Source organism: Macrobrachium rosenbergii, chromosome 50, assembly GCF_040412425.1.
Source record: "Macrobrachium rosenbergii isolate ZJJX-2024 chromosome 50, ASM4041242v1, whole genome shotgun sequence".
NCBI classification, from domain to species: Eukaryota; Metazoa; Arthropoda; class Malacostraca; order Decapoda; family Palaemonidae; genus Macrobrachium; species Macrobrachium rosenbergii.
In genome coordinates this window covers 7250678-7275000 of record NC_089790.1, presented here as the reverse complement: position 1 = coordinate 7275000, position 24323 = coordinate 7250678, and the positions used below count along the sequence as shown (strand labels likewise).

General features: G+C 38.0%; 1 protein-coding gene across 4 annotated transcripts in view; it reads right to left on the bottom strand.

Moving 5' to 3' along the window:
• Positions 1-24033, bottom strand: part of LOC136832567 (uncharacterized) — an 80773-nt gene extending 56740 nt beyond the window's left edge. For all 4 annotated transcript variants that reach the window (XM_067093620.1, XM_067093619.1, XM_067093624.1 and 1 more), the window contains exon 1: positions 23978-24033. The gene's annotated coding sequence lies outside the window, so the exon portion shown is untranslated. The remainder of the gene's footprint in view (positions 1-23977) is intronic.
• Positions 24034-24323: the final 290 nt, after the last annotated feature.

Here is a 24323-nt window from a genome sequence, read left to right as displayed (position 1 = left end):
CCGTCAATACGGAGCAGACAAGTGATACAAATATACAAACGTTGATTTTTGCGAGGCAATGCCTCCCGTTTTGGCAAATTCCCTATTTGACCTTTCAACTTGTAAGTGTGACCATGACCTTGACATCAGGCTGGAGTATGCAAGACATATGTGAATCCTCTATACCTAAGTTCATACGTTTTAGCCAACGTCAAAGCTTTTATCCTTAATGGAAGGACGTAAACCGCACCCCCCGCCCCCTTGCAAACTCCTATTTGATCTCTGAACTTTGTGTGTGTGTGTGACCTTAACCTTGAAATCAGTCTGGAGTATGCAACCCAAATATGAATCCTCTATATCAGTGTGGCTAAAAGCTTTAGCCAACGTCAAAGCTTTTATCCTTAAAGGATGGACATAAAAAGCCTACCGTACTGGCAAATTGCTATTTTCTGAACTTTGTGTGTGACCTTAACCTTGACATCAGCATGCAGTATGCAACCTAAATATGAAACCTCTATATCAAAGTGTTCAAAGGTTTTAATCACTTTAAAAACTTTTATCATGTTATAAACGATGGACATAAAAAGCCTCCTATGAAGGCAAGTCGTATTTGACATTTGACCTCCAAATACGACCTTAACCTTGACACAAGTCTGAATTATAAAACATAAATACGGACACTCTATCTGGAAGTGTCCAAAAGTTACAATCAACGTGGTATATTTTATCCCTGAAGGTCGGATGGACGTGGAAAATTTCCTTTCAAAAGATTGACAGATAGATAAGTTGATTGCCTCTACCCATGAAATGTAATCCGATGTCATAAGTAAAAACTGCGCCGAAGATCGGCGCAATCTAGTTGTCTGTACAGCGAATAATGTATGATACTTTCAGCCACGGCCCATGAAACTCTTAGCCATGGCCCATGAAACTCAGCCACGGTCCGGTGGTGGCCTCAGCCACGTCCCATAAAACTCTCAGCCGCAGCCCAAGAAACTCACCACGGTCTGGTGGTGGCCTGTGTTGTTGGTACCTGTAGTGGTGCCAGACGCATGATCATGGCGAACTTTAACCTTACATAAAATAAAAACTACTGAGGCTAGAGGGCTGCAATTGGTATGTTTGGTGATTGGAGGGTGGATGATCAACATACCAATTTGCAGCCCTCTTGCCTCAGTAGTTTTTAAGATCTGAGGGCGGACAGAAAAAGTGCGGACGGACAGACAAAGCCGTCACAATAGTTTTCTTTTACAGAAAACTAAAAATGGTTAAAAATGGAGAAACTTGAATACGTTCATATGAAATTGCGAGAGAGAGAGAGAGGAGAGAGAGAGAGAGAGAGAGAGAGAGAGAGAGAGAGACCCGCCAAGGTTCGCCTGAGATGAATACGATTCGTATTCAAAGCAAATTCATAACGATATCATCACTTAACAAAAGGTCAGATTGAATCAAGACATTAATAGCTGCGGAAGTGCTTACTCAGCACTTAATCATGATTATTTACTCCATTGCACTCCAATGAATAAAAATTCTACCTTACAGAAATCTTTTTGTTTCCAAATTAAATGAAAGCTACTTTATATATATATATATATATATATATATATATATATATATATATATATATTATAAATTTATATACATATATATTATAAATGAGTGTGTATTATACACTGAATTTTTAAGTAACCTAGCGATACAGCTTTATAAAATCCGCAATTTTTTCAAATTCCCAAAGCAATTTTTTCATCTTCAAGGCTTCCAAACTCCAGGTTTTTTTTTTTTTTTTTTTTTTACTTGCTTTCAGAACAAATGAATATTTTTGTCCGAAACAGTCAACATTTAATTCTAATCCAGAATGCTTTTAAAGAATTTAACAAAAAAAAAAAAAAAAAAAAAAAAAAAAAAAAACTTACATCGCATTGTACGTCAACCCAGACTGAATACCAAAAGGGAGTTATTGAGCTCAAGAAGATCCATTATATAATCTAATGCAGCAATAATGTGTGTAAGGAACGTTTACTTGACTACAGACAATCTACGACGGAAGTGACGAGACTAAGTCGTAGTTGACTTGATATAAGGATCACTTTACCCCGGATTTGCTTCCGTCGATACGCGACTATACTCCCCGTAGGGAGGTAGCGCCGTCAGTGCACCTCACGCGGTGTACTGTAGGCACTACTTCATTGCAGCGTTCCTTCGGTCCCTAGCTGTAACCCCTTTCAGTCCTTTTACTGTACCTCCATTCATATTCTCTTTCTTCCGTCTTGCTATCCAACCTCTCTGACATTTGTTTCGTAGTGCAACTGCGACGTTTTCCTCCTGCTACACCTTTCAAACATTTCTACTCCCAACTTCCGTTTCAACGCTGAATGACCTCATACGTCCCAGCGCTTGGCCTTTGGCCTAAATTCTATATTCCGTTCCAATACGCGACTACAGAGAACGAAATAGAGGAAGAAGAATGAAACACTGTCAATAAACAAAAACAGGAAGAAGAATAAAACATTGTCAATAAACACAACCACAAAATATGGAATATGAAAGGGCACCAAAATGAATGAATAACAAGGATGACGAATGACAGGATCTTTTTATTTTTTCTAATTGCATTGTAAAAGCGAATAACATCCGGTGTTTTAACACTTGTTTCAAACGAGATGCACATAGCCTACATTCAGACACGTGACCCTGACTCAAAATTATTCACAACGAAACTAAAACGTGTATCAAAGTCGAACGGAACTTGAGTTCTAGTTCGTACGCATACATACATACATGCATGCATGCATACACACACACACACATATAATATATATATATATATATATATATATACATATACATATATACGGAATTCCAACCTCTGTACAGCATTAACAAACGATTGCTTTAACGGGCAATATAGGAAGAGAATTTGCGGGAGAGCAATGCCGATTTCATGTACAAAGGGATGCTCGCTGTAATAATCATAATAATAACAATTACTATAAATGCACAGGCTATATTCCTTCAAAAGAAATTGCAGAAGGGAGAATCTAATCAAGATGATTACTGTCATATGGGTAAGAGAGAGAGAGAGAGAGAGAGAGAGAGAGAGAGAGAGAGAGAGAGAACCAGGATCAGAAAAGTCTCAAGTGGAAGTTGAACTGAATTGAAGTGGAATAAACCCCTCCCGTACCCCTCTGCCCATGGTATGGACCTACCTCCCTTTCTCCCTCCCCCCCCTCCTGGTGCCTTAGGACAGTGAACCTGGTGCCTGCCCGTCTTTCCAGAGCCCTCATCTCATCAAAACCACAATAACTATCTCCAGTTTACGAAAGGCACAAACAAGGTCGCGATACTTCAAAGGGCTGTTCTTTTATTTGGGAAAGAACACACCGACAAAGTCGTGTTTTGGAACTACCCCGTAGCGTCGTCAGTGCACCTCACGCGGTGAACTGTAGGTATTATTTAATGTTCTTTATCAGCGTTCCTTCGGCCCCTAGCTGCACCCGCTATACCTACGTTTATATACTTCTCCCATCTTAACTTTCAGCTTGATACTGCAACTGTTCCAACATTGTTTTCAACGATGAATGACCTCGCAGGTCCCAGAGTATGGCTTTTGGCATATTATATTCCATTCAGTTCATATTTTGGTACTATAAAGACAAGACTTTAAAAATCCCTTTAAATGTACGAAACATGGAAACAATGTATAAAAAGGAGCAATCATTCGCGAGGCCACTAATTCCAATTTGCAGCTGGCAAGCACATCCTCGAAATCTTTTCCCAAGAGGCCATTTAAACAGTCGGGGATAAGGATGTTGTAGACAGCTTTCCCTAACGAGCTGACTGACTGATTCCATCAAGTGAAGATAAACAAACAAAACCACAGCCAAAGTCAAACATGTTCTTAAGTATTTGCAAAATAAAATCATCTTATAAAATATTATCGTGTCTAAATGAGGAATCGCATTAAACTCGACCCACGCCTAGGCATTAATGGAACTGGCGCTGATGGAGGGCAGCAGATATTAAATGACTCGATTTCTTCAAGGCACGTAGTTTGGAAGGCTTCATCACCGATATAGAATGTGTGGCTGAACATCACCGTAAATGCTATAGGCTACGCCTACTGATAAAACTTAGCGGGAGTCATCGAATGATATTACAATTATATATATATATATATATATATATATATATATATATATATATATAAAAGTATAACTGAATCACGAAAATATGGAATGTGATGAACATATCAAAATAAAATCCACGAAGGAAAGAGAAACAATGGAGTGCTGTGAGGCCTTTGTCTTTATTGTTCCAAATGAATAGGGTTCACCCTTGATGTATTATATATATATATATATATATATATATATATATATATATATATATATATATATATATATATATATATATTTTTCAAAGACGAACCCTATTCATATGTAACAAGCTTACATGGGCCACTGACCCGAAATTCAAGCTTCCAAAGAATATATATGGGAAATACAGAGAAGAGATAACTTATCAAATAAGAATAAAAATTAATAAATTAATAGAGATAAAAATGTAATGCAACACAATATATATATATAATATATGTACACACACACACACACACACACACACATATATATATATATATATATATATAAATATATATATATATATATATATATATATATATATATAAACTGCACATACTGGTTACGTAAAAATCACTATGCGACGCAAGTAGATATGGTAGCACCTGACATGGTTTCACACCATAACTCGACCTTTGGCGCAGACTGGATAAATACACCTGCATATGAAAATCGAAAGAATTTTCACACGACTTCTATAACCACTACAAATAATAATAATAATAATAATAATAATAATAATAATAATAATAATAATAATTAATATCAAGTGTAGCCTCTCTCGCCGAGCAAACTTAACAAATCCCAGTTAAGCACGAGGACGCAATAACTCAACTGGCCCTTGCATAAACAAACCGTCCTCATCGCCATGTTTATTAGATCCTCTAATAAGTTGTCCCACTAATGGCGCCCTTCCCGGCTCCTCACACCATCAGGTAATCAAGCAAGCTCTTCTCGTGAAGTGCCACACCACTGCATATTCAGGTGTGTGTGTGTGTGTGCGTGTGTATGTGTTGCCATCGCACTTATCAGGAGTCCAAAGGCGGATATGCTATCTCGACATGAGAATACTCAAGTGCTTACCATTTCTTCTTCTCTTTCTCTCTCTCCTTTTTTTTTTGGCTTACTATTTCCTATTTTTTTTTTTTTTGCTTACCATTTCATCTTCTCTCTTTTTTTATGTGGACGAAAATATCCCAGGATTTGTGCATTGCGATTAAACTATTTTCCAGCCTCCAAATAAAACGAATTTCTTGGGTGTAATTACCATAAACATCCTGGCATCCCCCTTTCTAAATAAGAGCAATTTAGGGGATATTGCATGAACACAATTATGTAATAATTGTTTTAACGAAAACATAATTTCCCCGGCTCCTATATCCGTATTTACTGCTTTTGTATAAACTTCTCGGAAAAATAATATTCGGAATTCATTCGTTAATGAACTAGTTTTTTTTCCTGAATCAGGAGACCTCAAGCGCCATTTCCTTTCGGTAATTCAAAAACGCCCAATACTGATGAGAGAGAGAGAGAGAGAGAGAGAGAGAGAGAGATTTGAACTGTAGGATGCCAGCAACCCCCAGATGATGTGAAAAGCGGATCTATGCTTGCTTCTACGCATGAGAGAAGCATGATAATTACAGTACGTCCCTTTTTATATATATATTTTTAAGACATCGGAGAGAGAGAGAGAGAGAGAGAGAGAGAGAGAGAGAGAGAGAGAGAGAGAGAGAGAGAGAGAGAGAGAGTTCGAATACCGAAAAGCATCGAAGCAAAGAAACGTTATGACCTGACACAAAAGGCTCAGCCATGATTCAGTCCCATCTCCGGCAGAGAATAAAGGTCCAGGCCACTTCGTCATTTTTAACCTCTGACCCAGACATCTTCGGGAAGTAACGGGCACTGGCCTCTCTGACGTGCGCCACGCCCTACGAAAGAGGGCGCAATCTGGCGTGTCCTGAAACACTTTATATGACCGAATATTCTCCACGTTCTGATATTAACACTCGCGCGGCACACATGAAATTAGGTTACATTCATAAGTATACAGAGAGAGAGAGAGAGAGAGAGAGAGAGAGAGAGAGAGAGAGAGAGAGAGAGAGAGAGAGAGAGAGAGAGATTCTCAGGGCAGCCAAGCACTCTAAACGTGATCTGTGCAAGATCAAAGGGAACATCAATGACTGTTATAAACCTTGATTGGCTAAATTTCTATCCAATCTGGCAAAATGTCTTCCACAATACCGGGATCTACTTGAAAACCTTATCAATGCTCCCCTATGAGGTATTTCCTCTTAATATTTCATGTGTATTTCTGGACTTTCATTCCAAAATCATCCAATCATGGAATACGTGAGTCATGGATTTCATATGAGGTCTTACGTTACTTGGGGCTTGCGGGCAAAAGAGACACAAAAGATTTTTCAGTTTTTGCGTTCACACATTTAACTACATCCTGTCAAAATGTGCACATTTGCACGTTCCCTTTCAGGTCTGGAAAATGTTCTTCACAGTTCGGCGAAACAAAATGACCACGTCCAGACATATATCTTACTCATATCCTCATTCTTTGCCCCCACCTTTCCTTCCCAATTTTGAACGCTTCAATATCTTTCTTAATCTTTAAATGCTTCAACTTCCGGTCAGATTTCCTTGGAAATCCCCCACCCACAAACTTGACTTCCAGCGCCCTTCCGGTCGCCACCCATCCAAATAAAACTGAAGTTTTTGTACATGAGTAACCCCATTTTCGAAGTCTGTCCTAATTGACATCGGAAATTAAATGTGCCTTTCCAGAAACTATTATCGACCATTATTTGAGAAGCAGATATATATAAATGAAATGCAAAATCATTTTAAAAATCTCGATGTGGAGGAGATTTCATTTTAATACACAGCTACTGCTGGTATGAAGACACAGGATATTCAGTCAATTATATCTATACATTCCTGGAACTAAAAATAACATTTCCAACAGTAAAATCCTGTCCTTAAAATATCCACCATTCCTTCTCACAAAATCAACAAGCTTCTTATTCCTTAGTTACACTCAATGCTCCAAAATAATTACCAGATATCCCTACCAATAACCCAATCTAGAAACCACACTAGGCAAATGTCAAAATACCTCTACGGAAATATACAGAAACTACACTAGGCAAATGTCAAAATACCTCTATGGAAATAATATAGAAACCACACCAGGCAAATGTCAAAATACCTCTATGGAAATAATATAGAAACCACACTAGGCAAATGTCAAAATACCTCTATGGAAATAATACAGAAACCACACCAGGCGAACGTCAAAATACCTCCTATGGAAACAATATAGAAACCACACTAGGCAAATGTCAAAATACCTCTATGAAAATAAAGGAATGACGTCAAGGATGACCGAGACATAAGAATGATGTAAACCACCAAAGGATACGAGCACGGAAGGAAAGGAGGTTTACTGGAGGTTTACTCTCCTTCACGAAAGACCAACGAAGAACGAAAGGTTGGACAAACCATAAAATGTACCGTGGATAATGACGACAAAAGAAGATATATTAAAAGGAAAATACGAGCGAGACGAGGCGCTCATCGTGACTCGCCTAGAATAGTGTCATCGAACCTGTTTATTAATCCTAGAGAGAGAGAGAGAGAGAGAGAGAGAGAGAGAGAGAGAGAGAGAGAGAGAGAGAGAGAGGCCAAGTATAGTCACCTTAAAAAGGAAAGAGACTAGGATATTGGAAAGAAGAGAGAGAGAGAGAGAGAGAGAGAGAGAGAGAGAGAGAGAGAGAGAGAGAGAGAGAGAGAGAGAGAGAGAGAGAGAGAGAGAGATAAACTAGTGCAAGTATATTAACCTTCAGAAGAAAGAGATAAGGATATGAGAGAGAGAGAGAGAGAGAGAGAGATAAACTAGTGCAAGTATATTAACCTTCAGAAGAAAGAGATAAGGATATGAGAGAGAGAGAGAGAGAGTGCCAAGTATAGTCACCTTAAAAGGAAAGAGACTAGGATAATGGAGAGAGAGAGAGAGAGAGAGAGAGAGAGAGAGAGAGAGAGAGAGAGAGAGAGAGAAACCAGTGCAAGCATATTAACCTTAAGAAGAAGGAGAGAGAGAGAGAGAGAGAGAGAGAGAGAGAGAGAGAGAGAGAGAGAGAGAGAGAGAGAGAGAGAAAACAGTACCAAGCATATTCACTTTAAGAAGAAAGAGATCAGGATAATGAGAGAGAGAGAGAGAGAGAGAGAGAGAGAGAGAGAGAGAGAGAGAGAGAGAGAGGATTTTTCACGCATAACCGGAAGGCGAATCACTCAATTTAGAGAATGTGTGAGAGGAATATTAGGAGTGGGGCGCAAAGGAACGGCCGTCAGGAAACACCAGGTATGAGTCACGGGGCAGAAGTGAAGGAAAACCAGAAATGAAGGGGAAAAAAAAATCATGAAAGTGTCCTTCTCTCTCTCTCTCTCTCTCATATCTTTATCTCTCTCTTCTCAAGGTTAATATGCTTGCACTGTTTTATCTCTCTGTTTCTTTCTCCATTATCCTAGTCTCTTTCCTTTTAAGGTGACTATACTTGGCTCTCTCTCTCTCTCTCTCTCTCTTACTTACTTTCTTCCCCTTCTCTCTCTCTTTCTCTCTTACTTACTTTCTTCCCCTTCTCTCTCTCTTTCTTTCTTACTTTCTTTCCCCTTCCCTCTCTTTCTTACCTTTTTTCTTTCCCCTTCTCTCTCTCTCTTTTTGTCTCTCCATTATCATGGTCTCTTTCCTTTTAAGGCGCTTATAACTGGCACTGTTTTCTCTCTCTCTCTCTCTCTATCTCACTGGAGTCGCCGAAGTCAGTAACTAATAACTGCTTGTGCATAACACATGAAAACTAGCAGTACGACGACAGATGGATGGATGTTATTTGAGTCCGAAGCCAGAGAGAGAGAGAGAGAGAGAGAGAGAGAGAGAGAGAGAGAGAGAGAGAGAGAGAGAGAGAGAGAGAGAGGTGGTCACTCTAACTGAACTAAGCAGACTCCATCAATTAAACGTTAAGGCCGACGACTTCAATGCAAACTGCTTCGAATTTTGTAGCGATGAGGCCGAGTTAGAGGCAAGAATTTCTCAGACAGAAAACCTTCTAACTGTTCTTCTAAGTTATTATATATAAAAAATAAGGAGGAAATAACGAAAAGGGGTCATGGTAGCGGAAATTCTAAAATGTTCAATAAAAAAAACCACATCCTTATACATAATCACATAAAGAACAGAACCATTTTCACTCGAATTATTCATCCGTTTTCATTAAGGAACAAAACAGCAAGGATGCAATTCTAGGATTGGAATCACGGAAGGAGGATGGAGGGTTGAAATTAAAGTCAAAGTGGGTTAATGAAATCCTGTGAAGGACGTCAGTTGTAATTAGGGGGGCGGTGGCAGAGAGAGAGAGAGAGAGAGAGAGAGGTGAACGGTCAAAGGGTAAATGATATGTCATTGCGGATGCTACTGTAGCCGCTTTCATCCAACAAGGAACGAGTGTTTTCCAGCGACCGAGAAACCCCTTCAAATCCTACATGCCAATCATCCTGGCAACACAATCCTGTGTGTGCCTGAAATACACCCCAAACCTAATATCAAAGTCATCCTATTAGTTTTCAAAAAAAATAATAATGATAATAATTTCACGAATGAAAAGGTATCTGTTAAACTTATTTTTGGACACTGAAAATCTGCTCCACCTCAATTTCAATAAATCCACGAAGGTAAAATCAGTGACAATAATCTTAATAGGTAAATTAAATTTCTTTAACTAATAATGACAATACTTATGATCTTCATTGCTTGTTTAAGCCCTGAACTAAGGTCTGTGTGTGTAAAATATATGTTTGTGTATATATATATATATATATATATATATATATATATATATATATATATATATATATATTCAGACAAAATATCCTTCGACACTTACCTCCACTGCTAACATGCTTGGAATGCTTCCGCCATAATCACAAGGTAAAAGGATTGGATGCAACAAAAAATGACACACTTGAACATACAACTACAAAGCGATGTCTCCCACCTCCCAAAAAAAGGAAACAGCTGATGGTGACCCTCTACTGTAAATTAACCAACTTTATGGGAGCATTGCGGCGTCAAAGGTCACATAAAATCATGCCACGACCACTCTCGGGACTCATTACAGTGGAAAGGAAGGGAAGGAAAGTTCTCTCTCTTTTTTCTATCTTGGCAAAAAAATAAAAAAAAAAATAAAAATTCTTTTTTTTATCTTGGCAAAAAATAAATAAATAAATAAATAAATAAAATAAATGTAAATGTAAACTTCTCAGAATTTTAATGCGCGTAAAGATGTTAAAAGAAACTGTCAAGAGAAACTAAGATATGAAGAACCTTGAACTTTATGTTAGTTTATTGTTTTTTATTTTATTTCCAGTGTATTTTTCAATGACTTTAATCATGAAAAATACAAAAAACCGAAAAATGTTGAAAATGTTGCCCAATCCGAATGGAAAGCAAAACTCGCATTTTAAAAGACAGAGGCTTCCAAAGTGTAATGAAGGCACACGCAGCGCCGATAAGAAGTCAGTAGTAAATTGCAATGATCCCCAAATAAAAAAAGGTGACTAAGCAAAACTTCAATGAAAAAACTAATAAAATTAATAAAAATTAACACAATCACAAAAATTTCTCACATACTAACTACGTTTACATTAACCTAACCTCAACTCAATTCGACCCCCAACTTCTGAACTATCTTTCGACTGGCTCATAATAATGTGAGAAAATTACGAAAATGTAAATAATACTAAAAAGAACTAATTGCTCACAAAGAGGACCCCCCAAAGGATCTACACAATGGATCCTACAGCCTATTGTGTTTCAACACCCACGTTCGTGTGAGGCGTGTCACGAAAACTTAAAGAGGAGGTGGGCGGATGGCATGGAAAAGTGGGGGGGGGGGAGAGAAGGGAAATGGAAACGAAACTGTTTAGGTGGCTAAGGGTCAGATGATAAGGTCATGTGCCAGACTTTCTGATTTGATCACATATAACTCTGACCTGGAACCTCCTCTCTCTCTCTCTTATGTACTTATGCTAGCTAGTGTATGTGTACCTATCTATCTATCTATATATTGAATATATATATATATATATATATATATATATATATATATATATATATATATATATATATATTCAACTCTCTCTCTCTTTTGTACTTATGCTAGCTAGTGTTTGTGTACCTATCTATCTATCTATCTATCTATATATATATATATATATATATATATATATATATATATATATATATATATATATATATATATATATATATATTGAAGTCAACAGAAAAGGCAGAATAGACTGATTCAAGATAAATAAAAAGACAGTCTGCAAATAATGCCACTGACTTCAATACAAATTGCATAAAAGAAAATATGCCGAAATAGCATACATACATACACACACATTACAGTATATAATATATATATATACTGTATATATATAATATATATATATATATATATATATAATACCATCAATTCATTTGTGTAATCAAGGGTAGGATGATAAGGCGATTCTTTTGTTGTCAGCGTCTTCCGAGAGATTAACGGTACTCTCCTTCAAAGACTTTTGGTCATAGCGGACCAAGTCAGGGGTCAAAGTCCATTGTGATAACCTGCTCTAAAAAAAAAAAAAAAAAATTTGAAATCACAGCATATCTCCGTGGGTAAGGTGAAGTGCTATTTTTTTTTTAAACCACGCTTGGAAACAGAGGAAGATTGCTATAAATATCACAGCTTAAGATTTTTATATCTTATCATTTCGCTGACTGGAGTTGGCTGAAAATCTCAATATATATAATTTAAATGATCTCACAAGAAACTTTAATGAATCAAACCTTTAAAATAAAAAAAAACACCAATTTAACATAAAAGTTCAAGGTTCTTCATATCCCGGTTTCAATAAAACTGCTACAACAAATGGACTAATATGCGACACACTAAAAACTATAATTTCACTTAATGTGGAACTGTACTCGACGGGATTATATTACGTCTTATAGCGGAAGACGAAAGAGAGAAAAAATTAAGGTACTTCATCAAGCAAAAAAGTTCATATCATGCATCCTATCAAAGGAGTGGCTAAGCAAATTCCCTTCCTTCGTTCAAGCCTGAAATAAATGAAAGAACGCTTTGGGTTTCACGCGTTCCTTCATTTATTTTTTAACGAATCGGTACAACGCCTGACGACGGGCCATAAAGGTCAATGAAACTCCTAAACTGTCAAAACTGAAAGACCGAGGAGCTCCCTCGCAGATTTCCGAAACAATGGTCGACCTATTGCTTGCTGAATCTTACGTTCCTTTTATTTTTTTCTTTTTAAAACCTTTTTTTTTATACGACGCCGTGAAAGGTCGACAGACGCCACAGACAAAGTTTAGGGCGACCTCCCCACAGGCCAAGTGTACGGTACATTTTAGAGACACAAATGAATACAGTGTTAGACATTCGCTCAAACTAGTGCAGGTGTGAATGTAGCCTTTGCACCCCGACGCACATCCATTTATAAACGATGATTCAACACACATGTGTATGTACATATGCAGTAATATATATATATATATATATATATATATATATATATATATATATATATATATATATATAGAGAGAGAGAGAGAGAGAGAGAGAGAGAGAGAGAGAGAGAGAGAGAGAGAGAGAGAGAGAGAGAGAGAGAGAGAATTATTTATATATATATATATATATATATATATATATATATATATATATATATATATATATATAATATTATAAAGAATTCTACTACGATCTTGTTTAAATACGTAGTATTACGTAAGAGCTCCAACTGGCACTTTAAAACTTCGTATTGCACATTTCAGCTTAAAAAATTGGAAACTGGATCTGATGTGACACAAATACTTTGTACTTAGTGATAAATTTGTCGCAATACATTCAGCAAGATCTTCGGCACCAGCAGAACATAATAAAACCTTTATTTTATTACAGCACAGTTATAAAAAAAAATAAACTGGAACAAAAAGCACGAGCTTAACTTTTAACGAAGGAAGCCTTAAATGTCAAGTGGACGACCTCTTTCGAAACAAAATCTAAATGTAGGGATTTGATGACATTTCCGTACATGTACGAATGATCTTTAATATAAATCTTACATATAAGCATAAAAGAAAATTTATTTTGCTAGAAAAAATTCTAAGATGCCTTAATATGCACTGAATAAACCGAAACTAGACTTCAAAAAAAAAAAAAAAAAAAAAAAAAAAAAAAAAAAAAAAAAATTTCCACGCTGCACATGAGAAAGTTTCTTTTAAAGAATTTCTTAAACTTACTGCAAACATTTGAGGAGTGAGAAGAGTAACTGCGTGGCAGAATTACAAGAGAAAACCGAGCGAGTGACCTTAATTCGTTGTGTCATTAGAAAACAAGAGGAAAGCACGATAGTGAGGCATACAAACAAAGGGAAAATCATAATTATATCTCGACAAGTTTTTCCTAACTTATCGACGACAATAAACGGATGGAACAAACGTAAGAAGAGAAATAAAATACCCTATAACCAAGATTAAAATATAACACAGGGAAAATCAATATATATCTCTACACATTTTTCCAACATACCGACAACAATTAACGAATAGAAAAGGCGATATCAAAGAAAAATGACCTTATAAACAAGATTAAAATCGAACGAAAAGTGAAAATCATACCTATGTAGCTACACGTTTTATCTTACAAATCGACAAGAAATGACGAATAAAATGTGCATACATTGTCAGAGAAACAAGTTACCTTACAAAGTCTCAGTAGCCATAATCAATCAATCAATTACCTTACAACCCAAAATAGAATGTGCACATATTATCAGAGAAACAAGTTACCTTATAGAGTTTTAGTAGCCAAAATCAATCAATCAATTACATTCTAACTCAAAACATAAACCTATCTTTTAAAAAAAAACCTGCTACAAATCAAACATCACACGGGCGACTCAATTCGAACAAACGGACGCAAGTTACCGAAACGAACAAACGACAGTTCGTCGTTATGTCAACATGACGGAAACAGACGTAGCCCTACACAAAGCGACAAAGGAGCGCCGCTCTCGAAGCCTCCACGCGGCGTGTTCTGTCAAGGGCCCCAGCGTCAGCTGCCCTCTGGTGCTTCCCATTATAAAGCGTGCCGCCGTTATAAGGTCGGGAATGAATGGCACTGCGGCGTGCTAGGACAAATGCCAATAGCTCTGATATAACGCCGCATGCTATGGACATTACTTGAATGTCATTTCCTGAGCATTCATTACGGCCACCCAGGATGTTCGACCCACGCAGATATAAATAAATAAATAAATATATATATACATATGTATATATATATAAATGTATATATATTCGCGTGCATAAATTTTATATAGGATATGTAAAGCATATTCATATATCAAACATATATATTAATTATACATATGTATATGTATATATTTATAATCATACTGTATATATGTATATATATTAGTAAATATATATAACACGTGTGGAGAGAGAGAGAGAGAGAGAGAGAGATTACGACGTAACCAAAGCCCTCAAAACCAACGAAACCAAACAACATCCCATGAAATTCAATTAATCGAGGGGCCGCCACCCCACCCCCACCCCGCCCCGCGCCAAATGACAGACAGCTACAGGGTGCCAACCATAAACACACTTCGCTTCGAAGAACGCTTGAAATCAAACCGGAAATCACGTCACAAGACGAGACGAACGTCTTATTGCGACCGACAGGGAACTTTCCTGGCCCTTTTAAGCGGGTCTTCCAGGCTAAATCCAAACCTGTTGTTGTACGGTACGAAATCGTGGCTAAGGTCAGGCGTGAAATTTCTCTTTACGTTGTGGGCACTGAAGACAATACTTATTTTTCGTGCCACAGATAAGCTCTACAGATTTATTTTATTGTTTTATGTATACATTATATACATACATACACATACAATATATATATGTGTGTGTGTGTGTGTGTATGCAGTCTACTGGTAACTTTTTACCAGATACCTATGTCGTATTTATTAGCCACAATGCCCTCTTAACTTCTCGATTTCTCTACAAGCATTTGTAAAATGTGTTTGTATAATATATATATATATATATATAAAATAATAATTATTCTATACCGTGAACAGACGTTCCGAAAAAAGTAAAAAAATAACCATTGGCACATCCCCGAGCACTGATAAACTCCCAAAATAGTAAATGGCAACTCACCTCGCATTCCTATTGGTGGCGACCGTATCCGAGATCAATGCTCACCTGATTTGTTAATTGGTAATTGTACCTTTGAAGCTGAATAGGAATGAATACTATAACTGTGCCCAACGAGAGGTCGAGATCCTGGACGCGATTCGGGCCACAGGAAAGAGCTGTGGAATCGAACTTGATGGACACCAGGAAGTAATGTAGGATGTCACTGGTTATCAGGCAATACCCTCTCCCTCTCTCTCTCCCTAAACACACACACACAAATATATTATATATATACACTTTTGTATATAAATATAATAATGTAGGTCTGTGTATATATATGGGATATATACTAAGTGCTGAATAGTAATTATTAGTTGCAAGATTTAATTCAAACCAGCAATGCTAACACCAGTGTACTATGTCAAGTTCCTCGTTGGGAGAGTCTGTACAGTTGTCGCCTAGCAGTTGCTAGGCCCGAGTTCGAGTCTCCGACCGGCTAATGAAGAATTAGAGGAATTTATTTCTGGTGATAGAAATTCATTTCTCGCTATAATGTGGTTCGGATTCCACAATAAGCTGTAGGTCCCGTTGCTAGGTAACCAGTTGGTTCTTAACCACGTAAAATAAATCTAATCCTTCGGGCCAGCCCTAGGAGAGCTGTTAATAAGCTCAGTGATCTGGTTAAACTACGGTATACTTAACCTTTTAGTGTACTATGCCCAACAAATGAACTCGCTAATGAGCTCGAAGAAATAAACGATGAATTTCATATAAAAATAAATAAAAAAAAACTTGCAACACGTTATAGATAAAACCCCAGAAATAGATGTGAGAACCGCTTGTGATGCGAGTGCTAAAACTGGTGGGAACAATGAAAATATGGAGGACATAATGGGCAGAGACTGGAAGAGACTGCATACGAAAATGGGGCTTTTGTGATGCAAATAATCCCGGAATTACAGGTACACTTTTCCCACACAAGGTCATCCATTAATACAATTGAGCAACTCCAGATGGCAGTCACAGAAACTAAATATATATGAGTTACAGAAGAGCGTATTCTGGATGTGTTCACCAGTTCGACATTGCCACATTCAATCTGAAGTCAAAAGCCACCAACAAAGATAGTGAAATGAGTATCTAGTTACAAGACAATAAATTTTCAAAATGAAAACCTTAAGTCCTCTGTAACAGAATGTCGAAACAGATCTGCAGATCTAAGTACGGGCAGACTTCAGCTAGTATTGGATTAACAACTTGACTGTACAGTACATCAATCTGTCAGAAAAGAGGTACTGGGATATCGGATTACACCTGAGATATAATAGAGACAATAATATCTAGAATATCTAGAGAACCAGGCGGATGACGACGACAATATTTTCTATTCGGATACATCATATGTCTAGAGAGATTGGATTCCAAGTACGGGAAATCGAAATAAGAAGAACAGATTGCGCACAAAGGGATGAAATTACACTAGTTCGAGAAAGGACAAAAGACAGAGGGTCTTTCCAATACTTAGGAACAATGACATCGAATACAGGTTCTTTTGAGATGGAATTTCAGTAAGAGGCCAATAGCCAAGCCAAACAATAGGCAGGTGGGTAAAGACTGCATACTAGAATTAGGTTAGTCTTTAGTTTCGTACAAGTCGCATTGCTATACGGATCACATGACTCAACTACATTCAGAAGATTTTGTCGTTCCAAGAATCTAATTTTAAAAAGCCTATCAGGAGTCAGCTGACAGGATACAATTAGACTCTGCAGTGTTGCAAATGTGGATGAGATATTAGATGGTTTGGACATGTCTTTCGCACAACCTCTGGGAGAGCAGTACGTGGTAGTGCCTGCTGGGTTCCTGCGGGCACTGGTTTTGACCAAGACCTACTTAGGCTCGAACGCCACAGAGTCAAATTTACCGAGGTCTTCCTTGAACCCAACAAATAGAAAGCATTCTTCCATCAAAGTCGTAAACTACAGGACTCTTCCAGAGGCTAAAATGGCTACTTGTTACTATCAGATGGGAGAGATAGTGGAGATTTTTGGTAGTGAAAACCTGGAGTGGCGTGATTTCACTTAAGACTCTTTTGCACTGAAAGGCGTTGGAAATAGTGATGGTGATGATGATGATGATGATGATGTGTGAGTGTGTGTATTTCACACCACAACTTTTTTTCCTACAAGACCTCTGGTTCCAGAGGGTGTTGACCTTTCTGTCCTTAACAGGTCTTTCCAGATGAGGCTTCCGTTCCATACCTTTCTCTCTGTAAGGTCGAGAAGCTCAAAATCCGGGCAACTACCAAGTACATACTGTAATTCAACGCTAGTCAGTCGAATGCTGTGGGTCATTTTTTTGTATCATAATTACGCGTCCACTGTGAATTCATCCACGTTTATTACCCCCAATATCTTCAAGGCACGTCCTCTTCCCACACACTGAAATAAGACGATACGGTACCAGTCGCCAATCAAGTTGTTCAAACAGGTCGTACAAGAGTGTTATCAACATCTCTCATAATTCGACAAAGGAGTTTTTCTCTGAGACTTGATTATATATGTAGGTAACTACGTGAGAGACTTCGTGTTTCAAAATGTCCTGTTTTCATTACAAAAGTTATGAAAATTTTCGTGGTATCATTACTTGACTAAGAAACTACCCATACCGAAGGAGAGAGAGAGAGAGAGAGAGAGAGAGAGAGAGAGAGAGAGAGAGAGAGAGAGAGAGAGAGAGAGTTAAAAATGTCCTATTTTCTTTATGAAAACCTATGAACATTTTGGCGAAATAATCACATACCTACAAAACGAGGTACCCATTCGTAGAGAGAGAGAGAGAGAGAGAGAGAGAGAGAGAGAGAGTCCTATTTTCTTTATAAAAAGCTATAAATATTTTCGCGGAATAACCAAACCACAAAACAAGGTGCCCATTCGAGAGAGAGAGAGAGAGAGAGAGAGAGAGAGAGAGAGAGTCCCAATACCATTCCCCACATGAAATCCGAGCGAGAAGAAATACCAGTCTGACGGACTTGTGAGAAATGGGAAAATTAAGACGTCTCTGTAACCGGCTACGTACTTCGATTTGCTCGCCCTCTTTCTGCTTATGTAAGTCCTAAGTCTCTTAGACAAAGAAAATAAAGGGATATAATAGCCCGTAGAACAGATTTCCCTTTGGGTCAATCAATACTGTCATTATGTTACCTTCTTTATCTCGATCGTGTGTACTGTATTTGTATATTCCATGTATGTGGCCCTGAGCCGCAATAAAGGATATTATTATTATTATAATTATTATTATCAATAAATCAATATTGTCATTATCAATAGTAAACAATTTATTATTATTATCAATAAATCAATACTGTCATTATTAATAGTAAACAATTTATTAATATTATTATTATCATCAATAAATCAATATTGTCATTATCAATAGTAAACAATTTATTTTTATTATTATCAATAAATCAATAATGTCATTATCAATAGTAAACAATTTCGTGAAATTCACACTTACAGAAGACCAGTTGAAACAAGAGGCAATTTTTTGTCAAATATTAAATCTTATGTGTAGTGACGCTCCTTCAAAGGGGGGAATTCACTGACGTGCGTATTACTTTAAAAAGGGTCAATTGATAAGATCACTTATCATTTTAGACAGGACAGCTCACAATACTAAAGCGATTTTTAAAGCAAGAAAACTCTAACCAGTGTTACATCGAACTTATAAACATTGTGAGCGTTATTAAAACAATACTTTAAAAGGGCACACTGATATTCCCAATAACGCAGTTAAGAAAAGACTAACATAAAATACGGAGCTAAAATATTTATGAAAACCTACGTCAATTAAAAGAGGTCAAATCTCTAGGAAAACTTAGAATATAACAGATTTATTGAAGCACACCTCCAGAAGAGCTCAATTATCTGTTTCTTTACAATATACAATAAGATTTCGGTAACTTGGTCTATGTACAAAAGCAACTGAAACAACAATGATAACAAACACAACACTATAATTTACCACAACCATATATTTATTCACATTTTACATAAATAAAACCTACAACAGCAAACGATATATGACATCGCACCTACAACCCTAGGATTAACTCCCCTCGAAAAACACCTCGCGCGTGCAGACTTGCTCAGTCCGGAAGACAACATCCTGTTCAATAATAACCACAACAATTTAGTTATAACAAAGAAAAAAGGAAGAGGAAAAAAAAAAGCACCTGAATTTCGAGAGGACGAAGGAACCACGGGTCGTCTGGCACTCATCTTGAAACGCCCCTGTTTATCCCGTCAACGTAATCGGGGTCCCACTTATTTCTCTCTTCTTTACAGAGAAGGAAATCTAATGCACTAGGCCAGGCCACTGCAACACAGACCGTGGGGGTGAATTCGGAGGACTATAGCCCCTTCCTTGCAAGTCCCAAGCCTTGGTCTTTCGACTCTGAAACACGTTCGGTACGCAATGCTTCCTCCTATTTCGTCAATATCCGTATTGACCAATAAATTCCTTTCTGATGTCCCTGCACTGAAAATTCTCAGAGTCACGCCCTCGTATTTTTTTCTCGGAGGAATAAAAAAAAAAGTTTAGAACCGCTACGAGTGACCAAGAAATATCTTAGTTTCAGCACAATGGCAATAAAAAAATTCGTCCCGACGAAGAGACGTCCCGGCACTGTGAAACACGACAAGGGCAGTCCTATTCGCCAACTGACAGAGCGAGAAGGGCACAATCGGAAACAGACCCAACACACAGCAATATAACCAATAACCGGATATTTATCTACCCCCCTACCCTTCCCTTTCCACGCTACAGGTTCAAGAACGGGTTCTACAAAAGAGCCTCAATGATATGCAATACTTCCTCGCAGCTTTCTCGTAGCCCTGTCAAATGAACGATAAATTAATATCTAAACTTAAGACAGCTACTCACGGGCTGTCCAAGAGCAAGAATTCAGGCCGGCATAAAAAGACAGCACGGTTTAACATGTCTCGTGTCTCTAAAAAAAAAAAAAAAATGAAGATACTTATATGACTGCAATTACGCAATGGAAATTAAAGCTATAATTATACATGTGTATATGCGTGTATGTGTATGTGTGTGCGTGCAGATATCGAGATCTGTTCAAAGTAATAATAATAATAATAATAATAATAACAAACGCAATTTCAACCACAAAAACAGCACATGCCATTCTGCAATTAAGACAGTTTCGTCAAACACATTATGCGCAAGCAGAGCGATCTTAAATCACTGGCACTGTTTACTGGGTGACACCCACCAGGGCCATCAAAACACGAGAGCATCAAGAGTTCCCAAATGATGGACAACATGCGGGATGCGAAGTGATGAACATCACGTGGTGTTAGAAATTCAATCCTCCCCGAGAGGGTGAGTTCTTAGCCTCGTGTTCATCTTAAAAGCATTTAACTTTCGGGGGTTGTGCGCAGCTTCTGTTACTAATATTACTACGCTTCCATGAAGCGTTATGCTCATGGCGGGTGCACAACTTGAGTCGTCTAACAATTACTCTTTTTCACATCTTTCCCAACACCTTAACTCTCTCTGATCATCAATTGCTGTTTTCTACCTCTTTATAAACACCTTAACTCCCTCTGATCATCAATTACTCTTTTCTACCTCTTTACCAACACCTAAACTCTCTCTGACCATCAGTTACTTTTTTCCACCTATTTACCAACACCTAAACTCTCTGATCATCAATTACTGTTTTCCACCTATTTACCAACACCTAAACACTATCTGACCATCAATTACTCTTTTCCATCTATTTACCAACACCTAAACTCTCTCTGACCATCAGTTACTCTTTTCCACCTATTTACCAACACCTAAACTCTCTGACTATCAATTGCTCTTTTCCATCTATTTACCAACACCTAAACTCTCTCTGACCATGAATCACTCTTTTCCACCTCTTTACCAACACCTAAACTCACTCACTCTCTGACCATCAGTCTCCATGCACAACGGTCCTGGGCACTTTCTTAAAAGTACCCAAGAACGAGGTCTCTGCAGGCAGAGGGTCAGGATTGCGGCATTTCAATGAATCCAGTATAAGCAGTTCTTAAAGACTTGCAATACACGAAACAGAAACGTGAGATTTTTAAAATCTACCACGAAGTGCTATAATCTGGTGTTGTGGTCTGTTCAGATAATTCAATTCCGTTGGCTGGTTGCTATTTTTATTATTTTATTTTCGTGTGCATTAAAATTTATCTGTCCGCTGATTTTTTTTACATGATGATTCTATTCTGTAAATGACTACTAACTAGCAGGACCAATGTCCTTAAGACTGGTTCAACGGGGATGTATACAAACTGTGAATAATAAATATTTACAAGGCATTACCCATCCAAAACAGCTCCAGTAAATAGGACATGATGGGAGCAGGTTACTTAACAAGGAGAGAGAGAGAGAGAGAGAGAGAGAGAGATGTGGGTGGGTATGGAGTGCACCTTACGAAACCACAGGAACCCCACATCACGGTATCCTATTCCTCAGCCTTGAAATTCCTACCCTTCATCTTCTCAGGCAAAGGAGCTGGGATCCTTCCGAAGGACAGTGTGGGGAATGGGGGGTTAGGGTATGGGGAGGGGGAAGGGAGAGGGTTCCATCCTTTCGTCTGACCACACGTGGTTGGAGTTTGGACAACAGACTTCAATGACGTTCCTGGCAAGGGCATCGTGAATCCCTCTCTCTCTCTCTCCTCTAGGGGAGCAGAATAGTTGCTAAGCAAATCACTTGTATACGTAACGGCTCAAACACTAAATTTTAACTTTGGTTGAAATTAGCACTCCTAAGATCCCACCTTCTTGTTAAGAGCTGCCCATGAACAAGGCCCTGTGATGGCATAAAGCCAGCTTAATCTAGACTGACTAACTCCTGATTAGTTCCATTTCCCCCTTCTGACAGCTATGACATTCTTTCCCTTTTCCTCCTCCTCCTCTCCCTTGTTCGAATTCCTATGACTATTAAAAAAACATTTTTATTTTTACAAGGCGGATCTATCGCCACTTCAATAGCCCTCCCCCTTTTTTTTCCCTCATAGGCCAGAACGCCACAGGACAAGGAAGTGAGATTAGTTTAAGCCGATGACTAAAGTCGCTGCAACGCCAGATTACATAAACAGGTCAATCCTATCAAATCAGCCACTGATAAAAAATTAAGCTCATGTATATATAAAAAAAACCTACAAGGTATGTGACGTGGTTACACTCCAGGGACACAAATGACAAAAATAAAAGCCCTCAAACTTTATGGTAATGGTAATAGAGCTTTATAATACCGTTATCATCAACTTCACCTGAAGTCCTTTTGCAATCCCACTTTACACGTCAGACACAAAAATAGCTTTCAAGTAGGTGGCTTCGCGCATAGGACCTCCCTCGGCCTCCTCTCCAGTTCCATACAGGGATCTCGGATTTCAATCAGAATAAATAAATAAATAAATATATAATTAAATAAATAAATAAATAAACAAATAAGCAATGAAGCATAAATGATGCCAAATAAACATGATGATGAAAAGGCATTATAGTACATAAACCTCTAAGCAGATTAATCAAGATACTTTCAATTCTAGACCGATGCACAGACAATAGTCTATTTTAATTTCGAGGTCTCAGACTTTGAGGCCGAGCAAAAAATCTACCTCTTCGCTCGACTAGCGAAGCAGTGACCGAGATAGAGTTAACCAAGCTCGACACAATTAAAAACCATTCCTTAGACTAATCCAGGCCCCACCAACCTACGGAGAAAAAAATGAATTCCTGAAAGGATCAAGCGTAACTTATGGACTACAGTCCAATGATCATCCTCGCTCTTCACATGCCATCCATACTCTAATGAGAGAGAGAGAGAGAGAGAGAGAGAGAGAGAGAGAGAGAGAGAGAGGGGGGGCATTATACATATTCACAATTCTAAAAGCGTTTATATAATGTTTGCACATGCGTTTACAAATAACACATTATAGGCCTAAGAAGTGGAAACCAACCACTTGGGCACAACCTAAGAAGCATCAAACAATGACAACAGCACAGAACTCCCTCTTAGCCTATTCCAAAAAAAGGTCGGTCTACAGACTTCTGTAGGTAATACCAAACAATTACAACCACAAGAAAAAAAAAACGATGCTTTGCTGCGGGTGTTGAAGATGTAGGACCTTATCAACACAGGAAAGACCTTATCTGTACGTTCAACTGACACATGTACGTACAGTCCCCATTAAAACATACGCACACTCAACATGGAGAGCGTTACATCACTAATATATATGTTATGATGACCTCCCTTATTTTCTGCATTAGTAGCAGATTTCAAATAACAGACAATTCAACCACGTTGTGATCAGCGTTAATCCATACTGTAACGTATCACCAATATGAAATAGCAAATAACTGTATAGTGTTGTAGAATTTTTTTCACTTATCACCAAAGCACACGAGACGCGAGCACAGCTTATGAAAATAGTTCTGAGAATGTCAGCGATGCTGGACGCTCCCACAGGCGATTTCAAACTTGGTTGCCGTTAAAACGAGAGACGGCCTCCCACCTTCAACGCACCACAACCTCTCTCGCATGACTGTCAACAGAATCAAGGTGCAGCCTGAACCAGGCGACCTCCAGCAACTCTCTCCTATCCCTGCCTCGCTATTGGTCAAGTCACCAGTGACGTCACGCAAGATGGCCACTTCTGGAACGCTATTGGTTGCTCGGTAGCATACGTCATGGATCCAGACCGTGTGTGATAGGTCGAACTTGAGACAAACATTATTTGCAGTTCCTAGTGGGTAAAACACTTCGATGACGTCATGTTTCTTTTTATCTGATAACATTAATCATCTCTGCATCCACTTTTCAAAGCAAATAAATACTTAGCGAGCTATAAGGATTAACTT